Source organism: Syngnathus scovelli, chromosome 2 (genome assembly GCF_024217435.2).
Source record: "Syngnathus scovelli strain Florida chromosome 2, RoL_Ssco_1.2, whole genome shotgun sequence".
NCBI classification, from domain to species: domain Eukaryota; kingdom Metazoa; phylum Chordata; class Actinopteri; order Syngnathiformes; family Syngnathidae; genus Syngnathus; species Syngnathus scovelli.
The window spans coordinates 19,372,885-19,386,147 of NC_090848.1; the positions used below are offsets into that span (position 1 = coordinate 19,372,885).

General features: G+C 41.1%; 1 protein-coding gene across 2 annotated transcripts in view; it reads left to right on the forward strand.

Annotated features, from left to right (window-relative positions):
• Nucleotides 1-3,290: 3,290 nt before the first annotated feature.
• plxnb1a (plexin b1a) overlaps nucleotides 3,291-13,263 on the forward strand; it is a 40,104-nt gene continuing 30,131 nt past the window's right edge. For both annotated transcript variants that reach the window (XM_049753970.2, XM_049753971.2), the window contains exon 1: nucleotides 3,291-3,568. The gene's annotated coding sequence lies outside the window, so the exon portion shown is untranslated. The remainder of the gene's footprint in view (nucleotides 3,569-13,263) is intronic.

Below are 13,263 nucleotides of genomic sequence, written 5' to 3' on the forward strand. Positions count from 1 at the left end.
CCCCTGCGCCTCTCTGCCGACGGTGTGAGGAGGGCGCTCGCCGCTATTGACACCCGTAAGGCGGCGGGCCCTGACAACATCCCGGGTCGAGCGCTGAAGGACTGCGCAGGGGAGCTGTCGGGTGTCTTCACGGACATCTTTAACGTTTGCCTGCAGCAGGCCATCGTCCCCTCGTGTTTCAAGGCTGCCACCATCGTTCCTGTGCCGAAGAAACCTGCACCGTCCTGCTTCAATGACTACCGCCCTGTGGCACTGACACCCATCACCATGAAGTGCTTTGAGCGGCTGGTCATGGAGCACATCAAGTCCGTTCTCCCCCCCACCATTGACCCTTTCCAGTTTGCGTACCGTGCCAAGCGGTCCTCTGAGGATGCCATCTGCTCTGCCCTCCACTCGGCCCTCACCCACCTGGAGAGAAAGGACTCATATGTGAGGTTGCTGTTTGTGGACTTCAGCTCTGCCTTCAACACCATTGTGCCGCAGCGACTCATCTGCAAACTCGACGAGCTGGGCCTCAGTGCCTCCCTCTGCAACTGGCTACTGGACTTCCTCTGTCAGAGGCCTCAGGTGGTGCGTGTTGGTGACAAAATCTCCGCCAGCATCACGCTGAGCACGGGGGCCCCCCAGGGCTGCGTGCTCAGTCCATTGCTCTTCACCCTGCTGACGCATGACTGCACTGCGACCTACAGCGACAACCGCATAGTGAAGTTTGCTGATGACACGACTCTGGTGGGTCTCATCACGAAGGGCGACGAGACTCGGTACAGGTCGGAAGTTGACCTTCTGACCACGTGGTGCAGGGACAACAACCTCCTGCTGAACGTCAATAAGACCAGGGAAATCATTGTTGACTTCCGGAAGGGTCACACAACACACCTGCCGCTGATCATCGACGGTGCTGTGGTGGAGAGGGTGAGCTGCACCAAGTTCCTGGGGGTGCACATCAGTGAGGACCTCTCCTGGTCCGCAAACACCTCGTCACTGGCAAAGAAAGCTCAGCGCCGCCTGTACTTCCTGCGGAAGCTCAGGCGTGCATGTGCTCCTCAGGCAGTCCTGTCTACATTCTACCGTGGCACCATTGAGAGCGTCCTCACCAGTTGCATCGCTGTCTGGGGTGGTAACTGCACTGAACAGAACTTGAAGGTCCTGCAGCGCATAGTGAATACGGCTGGTAAGATTATTGGTGCTTCGCTCCCCTCCCTGAAGGACATTTACACCTCCCATCTCGCCCGCAAAGCAACCCCGATTGCCAGAGATGTGAGTCACCCGGCTCACTCTTTGTTTGACCTTCTGCCCTCTGGGAAGAGGTACAGGAGCCTGCGCTCCCGCACCACCAGACTCGCCAACAGCTTCTTTCTCCAGGCTGTTAGGGCCCTGAACTCGCTACCCCCTTCTGCGTAGCGTGCGGCACTGTTGCGCTATTTTCGGGAATGTCTGCTGTACTTGCTCCTTTTTTTCAGCTCCTCTTATTTATTTATTTATTGTTGTGTTATTTATTCATTATTTATTCAGCACGCTTTTGCTATACTTGTTTACTTGTTTGTCTGTTGTGAGCCATGTCTTGTCACCGTGGGATAGGGGGGAACGGAATTTCGGTTTCTTTGTGTGTCTTTGGCATGTGGAGAAATTGACAATAAAGCTGACTTTGACTTTTATGTCAGTAATTTCCCACCACTACCGTAAATAACCGTATTTCACTTATAGTTGAATCTTTAATTCAAATCCATCCGTCCGTCCGTCTATCCAACCATCTATCCATCCATTCACCTGTCCCGCCGCCATCCGTCCGTCCATCTATATGCTAAACTTTGAGCAGGCCAACCTCAATGAGCCACTTAAAAAAAAAGCTTCACATCCTGCTGTGTGGTAGCTTTGTAATACCTCAAGCAAATTGCTGAAAATAATGACTTTTAATCAAAAGGACAAACATGCGATGTACATAAGTAAGTTTTGTACAGAAATCAAGTCAAGTTTATTTATATAGCCCTTAATCACAGACAAGTCTCAAAGGACTTCACATGGGCAAAGTTGAAAAAAATATTCTCAACATCCCCTGATCTTAACTTCCATGAGGGCAAGGGAAAACTCAAAACCCCAACTGGGGAAAAGTGAGAAACCTTGAGAAAATACCACAGAGGGTTAGGGTTATCCAGGATGACCAGGCTGCAATGGATGCAAAAAGGGCAACATTGAACACACAATATTAAACAATCCAAAGAAAACGTAGAGGTCCATATTCAAAGTGAAGAGCTGCGGGAAGGTACCCTCGTTGTCAAACTTTCTAGCAAATATTAAATCAATTTGGCACAAACCTGACATGGTGACAATAACTGACAACTGTTGAATTTCAGGCGTAATAAAAAAATAAATGAGCATTTTCACCAAACGAATGATAAAATGTCTGGCCAGCAGAGGGTGACCTCAAGCAATCTTAAAAATAGCATACGAGAGGCTCTGGGCTTCTATGGTAATTGGGAATATACTGGCCGAGAGGGCTTCAATTTCCTTCTAAATAGTAATTACCTCAAATAAGAAAAACCTTTAAACCTTTTTACTTTAACGATATAAAACACAGCTAACAAAATGTACTGTACATGTACACATGTTTATTACCATTATTATGTTCAAGGTCAATTGTCAGCTTTTTCTTTCCGTCTCCCCCCCCCCCCCCCCCCCCTTTGGTCTTTTAAGGTTTCTATATGACCCTAGAAGCTTATGATGGAATAAACCAACTGTAAGACACAAAACCCAAATACTTGGGTCTGACAAATCAACAACAGAAACACATCCAGGAGACCCTTTCAAAATAAATGAATTTTGTGGGGCCACTGCATGCTGACTAGTTGAATTTATTAAAATCTATAACGAAACAATGCAACATAATTTTCATAATAATTGTAAGTATGGAATAAAATTATATATATATATATATATATATATATATATATATATATATATATATATATATATATATATATATATATATATATATATATATATATATATATATATATATAATGTAATATAATAATATAATATATATATATATATATATATATATTATACGTACAAGCAAATTGGCGAAAAATGTAATTTCGGTGTAAAAATGGGTGTACATTATATAGAAGATCTATAATGTAGAATGATTTTAATCAATATGATGAAGTTCTTCTTTGCGGTGATTCAAGATTAAACACACCAAACTAAATTGGCCCATTTACATAGTCTGTCGTCTGGCGTTTTATTTTGGGAGGACTTTGTGTAGTTTCTTGTCCCGCCCTATCATATTGGAGAGGCTGGAGAGGACAGTCGCGCAACCAGCAACCTGCAGGAGGAAAACGCATTTCTCTGGTTGATGAGTATACACGCGCAACACTTTTTTTCGGACACTGGAGTTTTTGTTACACAATTTTGCAAGCAATTAGACTTGAATAGTCATAAAAATTGAGCGTGCAATCGAGGCATATAGAACCGAGAAAGAGCTGCAAAGCTTGTTGCGGTGGATCTACTTCGCTGCTTATGAGAGAAGTGAGCCGCTCATCGCATCATCCCGGACAGCCGATTTCAAGTAAGTTCACCGGGTACTTTCGTTTGAATTAATGGATTCAATTTATGAGGAAAACAGTAACTTTTAGCATCAGTATTTATCATTTTTCCAACTCTTGTATCAATACTTTTTTTTGTGTGTACGTGTGGTTTTCTAGCCCCGGTTTGCCATACTTGTTTGACACTTTTAGTCAGGTTTATTTTGATTTTTGGGAAAGTTTGCCTTTTGCAGACAGATCCCTCAAAACACGTCACTGTTACTGCATCTTTTGCACCCACAAGCAGCTCCACATCCCTGGAAGGAGTCCCTCCTTTGTCAGCTGACAAAGGAATGCGCCAGGCGCGTGCACCAAATGCCGAATGCCTTATGCCTTGTTCACCTGCTAACGCCGTCTGCTCCTTTTGCAAATGTGCACAACTGCTCTGTTGACGCCTCAGTTGCACACCCAGAAATCATAGTTTACACTTGTTGACGTTGACGTGATGGTTCATACAGTACAGTCAGTACCCGAGTGTGCGTCTTTTTACCTTTGTAATCTGGAGCGTGCCTCTTGGATTAATCATGCGTCCTGGAAAAGGCTGCTTAAATACTGCTGGGAATTGCATTTGTATCATGTTAGTTTAAACAAATCAAATAAAAAATCAAACATGAGATCAATCAAGAAGAAGTTGAGCAGCTCTGTGTTTGTTTGCAATTTGTCAGTTAATCGAAAATGTATGCTTTTGGAATGTGGGAGGAAGTTGGAGAAAACTATTAGAAGCACAGGGAGTACATACAAACTCCACAAAGACCTGTAACCTCTTGGCTGTGAGGCAGCACCTGTCCGTACCTTTAACAAAATAATAGAAATTGTCATCCCAAATTATTTTCTTCTTTATCAAAGGTTGTTAGCACAATTTATTTATCCAAACTACCACTAATTATGATGGCCCCCTTCTTGATTCTTAGTGTAAAATTAAAAGAACAAAATGAAATGACTTGTGGGCAGTAGTGCAGCCAATTGTTAAAAATATAAGTATCAACATGTATTTTCAGAAAGAAACGGCTGATCGTGACGATGCACCTGCGTCTTGTGTACTTTAGGCTAACATTTTTAATCGACTGCCAACTTCAGAGGAGTTGAGGACTAAACTGCTTCAATTTATTTTGGGAGAATTTTGGTATTTCAGAAGCAGAATTGAATTTTCGTCCAGGAAGACCCTGGGCTATTCTATTGTGCTGCTGTAGCCACCTCAGAGTGTACAGTAGCTCTTATTCAGCAGAAGGCACCACCCTAATAAGTTGTTGCCTCACATGCAGTCAAGAACAGTAATCCTGGTTATTTGAGCAGGCCCAAAAATTCCCTTTACAGCCTTTGAAAATATTCTCATTCTGACATATGCCAACCCTGGCGTCTCCTCAGTTTGCCCTTTGCTCTGCTCCCTCATGCTCAGGGTGTTTCCAGCTTCCAAACATTCTTGGATAGCTGGCCATCTGCTAACCGAGCGTCGCTTCCAAAAGTGCGATATCACATTACCCACTCTTGACTTATTTAAAGGATATGAATGGATGTGTGAATGGATAAAGGATATGTGCATGTTTGCGTGACTTTTTTGTGAATTGGATTCAGTCCACGTCTGTCACATTTGCCATTTCAGCTGCTTTAACGGCAATGAGATTTTCACCAGAATATGACAATTGGCTCCTCCTCCTTCTCTAAAGAGCTTGTCACATTATTCCACTGTGCAGTTGTCAATAGGTGGCATGCAGGAAGTGCTTTGCTTACCATCTGGACCTCCAACCCCTTACACACATGCAGCAGTAGGTTGAAAGGCACTTAAACTGGCAGCTGGTCACTGAAAAGTGATGCTCCGCAGCTGAAACGACCATCTTCTAGGCCTTTCTATAATCATAAAAGTAAGACTGGAAGTATGAACACAGCAGTCAACTGGCTCTAATAATTTATAGTTACCAAATCAGACTGGCAGCCTTTGAGCAGCACCAGGACAATGGATAATGAGGAATCCTAACACTTCTGAAAAGAGACGCCATGTAATGGCATGTTTGCATCTGTTCAATCTCAGGTGTCACTGAGGGGCATGCAAAATGTTTTTGTGGTTCATTTTGTTAGAAGAGCCAGCAAATACATTTTGGCATGACGTGCAATATTTCTATAGGAATTGTGGTGATCATGTCGAATTTGATCAATCCGACTTGTAGGCTTTGTTTTGAGTCCACGTAGAAATAATATGCGTCACCATTTTAAAAGGGTAATTTCATCTGAAAAACAGAACAGGCTGCTGTAAACAAGTGACCACAGGAAGCAAGTGAAACATTTGCATCCACACAGCCTTGGTAGCGTCGCTCCATTTAGCTGTTAAGTTGACTGAAGTAGGAATTTATCATGAAGGACAGCAGAAATGTGCTTTTATCTGCAATAATGTACACATGGATATCAGCACCTTGTTTATTTAAACAAAGTAACTGTGATTTATAGCTCAATTCCTTACCCACAGTTCAATACATAATTCACTCTACACTAATAGTCAAATAGTCTTGGTCGAGTTGGCTTCACAATTTCTTGAAGTTTTCAAATGTCCACTGTGACGATGTGCATGCTCGATTTGGATATTAAAAGTATTTGGGGTGTTAACCTACCAGCCCTTGTAGCAGCTGGTGGTCTTGCATGGTGCATTCTTCTCTTATGGGTGTTTGTACTACAGAAGGGTGTGGGAGTGAAGAATTTGCTTTTACTGGAGCACGAGCGTGGCCACCGGCATCGCTGGTCAGATAAGCAAACCGTATTTTCTTCCCCTGTTCGTACCAAAATGCAGCTGAAATAGTTGATTCAGATATACACACTCTACTCTAGCTGCTCCCTTGATTGGATATGGGGCTTTAATTAAGCCTGTGAGGGTGTTTGGCTGACTCTCTTTGGCAGCCTAATGAATGCCTCTTTTCACGAGCAGCAAGCTTCCATCCACTGTACTTAGATGCAAATCCCCAATAACCCCTCATGCTGACTGTACACAAAGGAGCACCGCGAAAATCACTCACAGATGTAATGTGCTTGGTTGCAGACAGTCATTGTTCGAAGTTTGTCAGCATTTCTTGAACTTTTTAGGATTGTCATAAATGGTCTTCTCTATTTTAAGATTTAAAATCATTTGATTATTCGTGCAATGTGTTGTGACCTCGTTTTAGTCGAAACGTCTTGCTGTATTCTTTTCATAGGGACGACCATTATAATGAATCCATAAATTGATTGTTAATTTTGTGTGGATTTTATTTTTAAAAATGGAGTGCAATTACTCAATTGAAAGAAGAGCAACTGAGCGCACTATGCATAACTTTATAATGCCCCCATATAGTTTCAATAATCTGTAGTGGACAGTGGACACTGTGTTGGGGTTGTAGTTCATAAAATTCTGTGAAATGTTCTGTCCTTTTAGGTCCATACAAAATCTTTGGTGTTTTTGCTGGTCTGATCACCATGCCTTTGAATTCAAACTAGAAACACTTTTATATTTGGTCAATTAAATTACTTTGCGATTTCATTGAATCAGCAGGATAAAGCCCTTTTGTATTTGAATCTAACGCAAGATGGGCAAGATTAAATCGTAGCAATGTAATCCACTTCTCAAAATTAATCTGTTTACAGCAGGACAGAAGAAAGAGTAAGAGGAGGGTGTGGTTCTATTGTAAGGAAGCAGCCCCAAGGCCCAACACATGTTTTTGCATTTCCACCATCCCTAGTCCCTGTACCCAACTCCCTAGAGATTCATTCTCAGTTCAGCCAACAACCTAGACCCCTGAAAAAAACATCCTAATTTCTAACCCCCTATATATAGTACACCACACACAGTTTATTCTCTAAAAAGTCATCATCAAAATCGGGCGAGGGTTACTGCTGCCTAGCAGGCAGCATGCTACGCTTCAGAGAATGTACTCAGATTCATAGCTATGACAAATAATACTGACTTGCTACGAAAACTGTTTGCAACAAAATATATTTCTTTGTCAGATGGAAATCAAGAACTGTATTTAACAGTAATTAGCAATTCAGCATGCTCAATGTCTGTACAATCAGTCATTTCCCTGTGCAAGCTTAGTTGCTAGAAGCTAGAAATGTAAACCTGCTTCCCCCTAAGCCTTTGGCCCTAATACCAACTGACAAACCCCAGGACAGTTGCTTTTGCTGAATTATGCCAGCAATCTGACTCACAGCTGGAGAATTCTGTTCTATGAAGAAGTGCGTTCACTGCCTTTTTATGACCTGGTGATACAGGCAGCTGTCAGTCATATTCATTACAGGACATACATGACATGCCATACAACAAATACATGCAAATAAATGATATTTTCTACCAAGCATTACCAGTAGTCAGTTTAATCGATATCATTTGCACAACTGTCAAGATAAAATCCTGGGAAGTGATTGATCAGGCAAACCCAGCTCAACTGCTTTAGTCTCCTGTCAGTATAGCGAATGGATTTAGGATTACATGTTTGTACACATACAAAGCAAGTCTTCGGGCCTTTGCTAAGTCTGCTCCACTCAAAGCCGACTTTGGGGCCTGCAGGTGATTGCTATTATGAGGAGCATCATTTGATCCTTATGTTTATTAGCCGCAAAGGGGATTTGAGGGCATCAATCTAGATGCAGTAAGATAGTACTTCGGTCAAATCTCTTTGGGCTTCTTAGAAGAAAAGGATGAATAGGAATCTTCTCCCCTCAGGGCCGTCTTAGATTCTTGGTAGAAGATTTTCCTGGCGTCAACTCCAGCTGGTCACTCATATTACTGGAGCTCCACATTTAGTTTTGGGGTGTTTTTATAAAGTGATAAACATTGTTCTAGTAAAACAACGTGTTTGTTCTTGTACTTCCTGTAAAATATGCTGACAAAAAAGACAGCGTAGCGCTGGAGGGGAACATTTAATAGTGGCTGTTTATCAGACAAAGCCGTTGACTATTTCTTCGTGTTTCCCTTCTTGAGAGGATTCTTGTACTGTTTACATCGGAGAATCAGCTTATGTTGTTCTTTTTTGACGCTGTGATGTTGGGGGGAATAAAACCCTCCTAAGTCTCCCACTGATTAATAAAAAAGCTGTGGGGAAAGTAATAAAGTTGACGATTAAACTGTAAAACCTCGAGGCTGCCACCCAGTATAAAACCAACAGAGAGTTTTGCCTGCCTTAATTGAAAATTCCTGCAAGAAGCATTTTTTGTATGTTCGTTTTTAAACAAACATTCAATGCAACACTTGTTTAAATTAAGTAAATGAGGGACATAAAGAATGTGATTAATATGATTATTTTACAAAAAAAACACGGTCACATAAATCTCTAAGAAAATTATGATGAAAATTGAATTCCATTTGAGGAATGTTGACATTTAAGAGCAGTCAACTGAATGGTAGAAAATGCCTCAGGAATGGCTACAGTTTTGTTCAGCTCAGTTCTTCATGTTTTATTTGTCACATTTGTGTAGGGTAACATCAAAACCACGCCATTTTTTTGTCAACATTCTGTCGTTTTACCTTTGCAGAGTTACAGCAGTCGATGCAGTCTGAAGATTATTTACTGGTTTGGAATAGGAACATTATTGATGTACATCTTTCACTATCACACCCATACAGCCTGTGATGACAATTCAAACCAGATCAATTTCTATAATCCTAAAACTACCGTGGCAAACTGATCTAAACTGTCAAAGCATATTTCATGCTATTTTCAAAAGCGGAACCTTAAGTGAAAACTGACATCCCACTCATTCAAGCAGAACAGCCATCCCCATACAACTGATGTGATTGTTATTTAATAACTTGTCAAACCTTTCCTCTATTTCAAAGATATGTAGTATGTACATATATCCCTTTACGTATAAACTGTCAATTAAAAGAAATTTAGGTGCTATTATGACCTGTTTAAAAAAAATGTAGTACTGTCGGCAGCAAACTAGTGCATGACCACTTGGCGACAGCAAGAAGATTATGTGTTTCACTCCATCTGACTCAGGTATTTTTGCTTAGTTTGCATGTTCCTCCTGTGGGGATTGTTTGCTGATACTCCAACTTCATCTCACAAAACATGGACATTCTAAATTGCCCCTAGGTATGATTGTGAGATGGATCTCTGTATTTATTCCCTATTTCAATCATGCAAGTGAATAAGCAAAATAAATCTAAGCAATATTATTAACCTCTCGTCCCAAATCAGCCTAGGCTCCACTTTATCGATCAGAAATGGTAATAAATATATAATTCTGACACAGTTCCTTCATTACAGTATTTGTGTTACATTCCACTTGTCCATAAACTGCAATTCAACAGGAAATACTAATCCCATTTAGTAAGTTTTTACACTTGTGTGGTCGTTGGTATCATGAGAAGCATGAGGTGCCTCTGCAGCACGGCATTTATTGTATTACACATTTATTGTATTACACATTTCATTCTTCTTTAAAGTTGTTTTGCCTCTATTAAGTTTCACTGCAACTAGCATATGAGGTGTCATAAACGCTGATTGACAGCTGAAATGACTTGAAGCCATTTAATGCATTTTCCAACTACATGTAATACGACACTCATTGCCAAAAAGACCTCCAGTAAATCTTCAAGTTGACTTCATGATGTTCTCGGTTCTCAACAGATGGTAGCGGCTCTCTGTGTGTCTATCTCCAGGTGGGGCCCTCCCTCTTCCACGCAAATCAACACCATGCTTATTATTCTAATATTGTGTTTTCACATGAAGGCGGGTGACAGAAGCTTGAAAAATAGAGAAGAAGTTACTTTTATAGTGTGTATGAATATATGTGTGTGTGTTTACACTTTGTAGGGGGCAATTTAGCAGCTGGACAAACAGATTTGATGCAATTACTGCTCCACTAGAAGACCACTAAGGAGTCTGAAGAAGCACTTGAGTAACTTGAATCCCACCAAATCCATTTGAAGTCATAGGACATACAAAAATAACTTGTGTAATTTTAATGAATCCATTTTTTGATCATTTCATTTGAGGCAAGTGAGATTTCAAGAATATCCCTTTTTTTTTCCCCAAAGGCCCCATTTACATTTAGTAATTTAACACACTAAACCAATCCATCAAAAATAAGTTAATGTGTAAAGCTGTAATGTTTACTTTTTTTTTTTATAGAAGAATTATACAACCACTGAGCATGTATCCCCTTATCTATCATGTTTTTGTTCTTTGGCTGAATGAAATTTCCTCCCCAACTCATCTTACTGAGCCAAACCTTGACAGGCCATATCTGTATGCCTCTCTCTCCTCCCTCTGTCCCGCCCAGCTGCTATTTGTTGCGTCTTTTCTTTTTCCTGGGTGCACAGTTTGACCCCAGTTGCCCTTGACACTTGCATTTGTGTGGCGTCAGCCAATCAATAGAAACGACCATGGCCCAGTGTCAGATGTTGAGTCTGCTAATTGAAACCAACAACAAGCCACAGTAGATGACAATGAGCATTTTTGGGCGCATGTGTGTGTCCTGGTGATGAATGAGGAGGAAAGAAAATCTGCCACATTCACATGGTGATCGCTAGTCATGAGCCTTTGTTGGAAATGAAAAGCAACAATAACAAAATTCCAACGACTGTGTGAAGGACGTATTTCGTTTTGATTAGCAGCTTGTGCTGATACTTATTATCGGTATATGGTTAAAAGCCAACTAAAAAGGTTTATAACTTGTACTGTACGTATTTGCATTCACATTTGTTTTGAAGATGAGTGAAGACTCAAAATAAAGGAACATAAAAGCTGATAGCTCTTATTCTGATGTATAATACCAAATGCCTTTTCCAAAACAATGTTTTTCCTGAACAGAAAAAAAGTGTCAATGTACTGTGATACTAAGTTCTCATCAGACTGACAATTTTATTGTAGATTCCAGTGAGGATACTTTGACGGTGTCAAACACAGTTATATTGAGTAAATCTGAGTAGACATGAATGTTGTTAACGTCTTAGATGAAGTTAAAAAGAATAATATTGACGTTTTTGTAGCATTGAACACAAAGAGAGAAGCCTGGTTTCAAAGATAACACAATTAATCCAAAAGATCACTCAGACTCTTCTCATTAATAATGCATCTCTGAGCATCAGTTCTGACTGTGAGAGTGCATCCAAGCCTTTATTCAAATACTCAGCATTCATGCCAGGCCATGAAGTCCGAGCCAGTTTTACTGCTATCTCAAGTTTCCTGGCATAATTATATTTGCAAGTTATTCAACTTCTGAAGAGGCATTTCAATTTAACAATCCATGAACAACATTGATTATTATAAAAATTAATAATACTCGCATAGCAGTACCAATGAAATGTTTATTTTGTAAAAGACGTTTTAGAATGCTACAGTATATATAGTTTGTCACGGACTCACAAGTCAATTTTTTGCGGGTGTTATCATTAATAATAATAATAATAATATTGCATTTCTGTCACCTCATAGACCTTCAATGTATTTCTCCTCTTTTTTGACTGTTTTAGTTAAATGCCCCAGAAATGATCAATCATTGATGATGCCAGGTGTCTTCATGCCTCATGGGACATTCTAATTTGCTCGCCAGTCCTTATGTGGACTGCTCCACACTAAGTGTGTCATGCATCCACGCGCACATGCACACACACACACACGCGCACACGCACACGCACACAAACACCCTCTGCATCCCAGCCCCTCCTTGCTTCTCGAGATCAGAGTTAAACCATATTGCTCTCCCAAATCTCCCTCTCGCCTTGGCTCTTTCTTATCTCTGCTCACCTGCTCTTCCCCCACTGGACGAGAGGAGCGGAGGCCTCATTTAAAAAAGCAACGGGGTTCCCTAAGCCATTAGCCATATTAGTGTTGGGTCCGTGCCCATGCCCTTCCCGAACAAAAACATCTTGATGCTTCGTGGAGCAGTTTGGTAGGAATTTGTCAGGCCTGACCGATTTGTAGTGCTACAGCATGATGAAAACGTAGTCTGGCACTCTGGCCTTTTCTGATGCTGTTTTTGATACTTTCATTTTCATAGTTGGTCTGTAGCACAGCCTAAGATTTGAACAACCAACTCTCTTAATTGGATATAGTTACTATCAATACTATCAGTAGAGGCCAACTACAAAAGACTGTGACAATGGGAGCCATTCTTTATAAAGAGATGGCAGGTAAATGAAAAGGGTGTTGTCTTTATGATTGATGACATCGGGAATCATCTGCCTGCTTTCTTGCAGGTTTTATCAGGTGCTTAACCCTTTGGCAATAACTCCTTTGTCTCCAGATCACAATCACACACCTCTGAGCTTTAACACGGCCAAGCTCCTCTCATCAATCATCTTTGATTTTCTGCCAGCGATTCAGATAGTAGGGCAATGTTGAGTGTGAGTATTACTACACTGTGCGTGCGTGCGTGTGCGCGTGCACGTATTGAACAAGATGGATAGAGAGCAGTCTATTAAGCATTTGACAATTGAAGACCTCCCACTCAAAAACAACCTGCTTAGATTGTCCTCCCTCTTCTAGAACCAAAGAAGCTGAAGAGGGTGGAAGCTGGGTTTGAAGGCGTGTCTCTGGGGGGTGGTTTTTTTAACTTACTAATGAAGCTGTCTATCACTCAGCTTGCTGACAGAAGGCCAGAATATCACACCCACCCGCATCCAGCCCAAAATGTCACTCATTTGTCAATAGAAAAAGTAAGAAGAAATTGGATTCAGTCAAAGTCATTATAGAACATGCAAAGTGGCTTT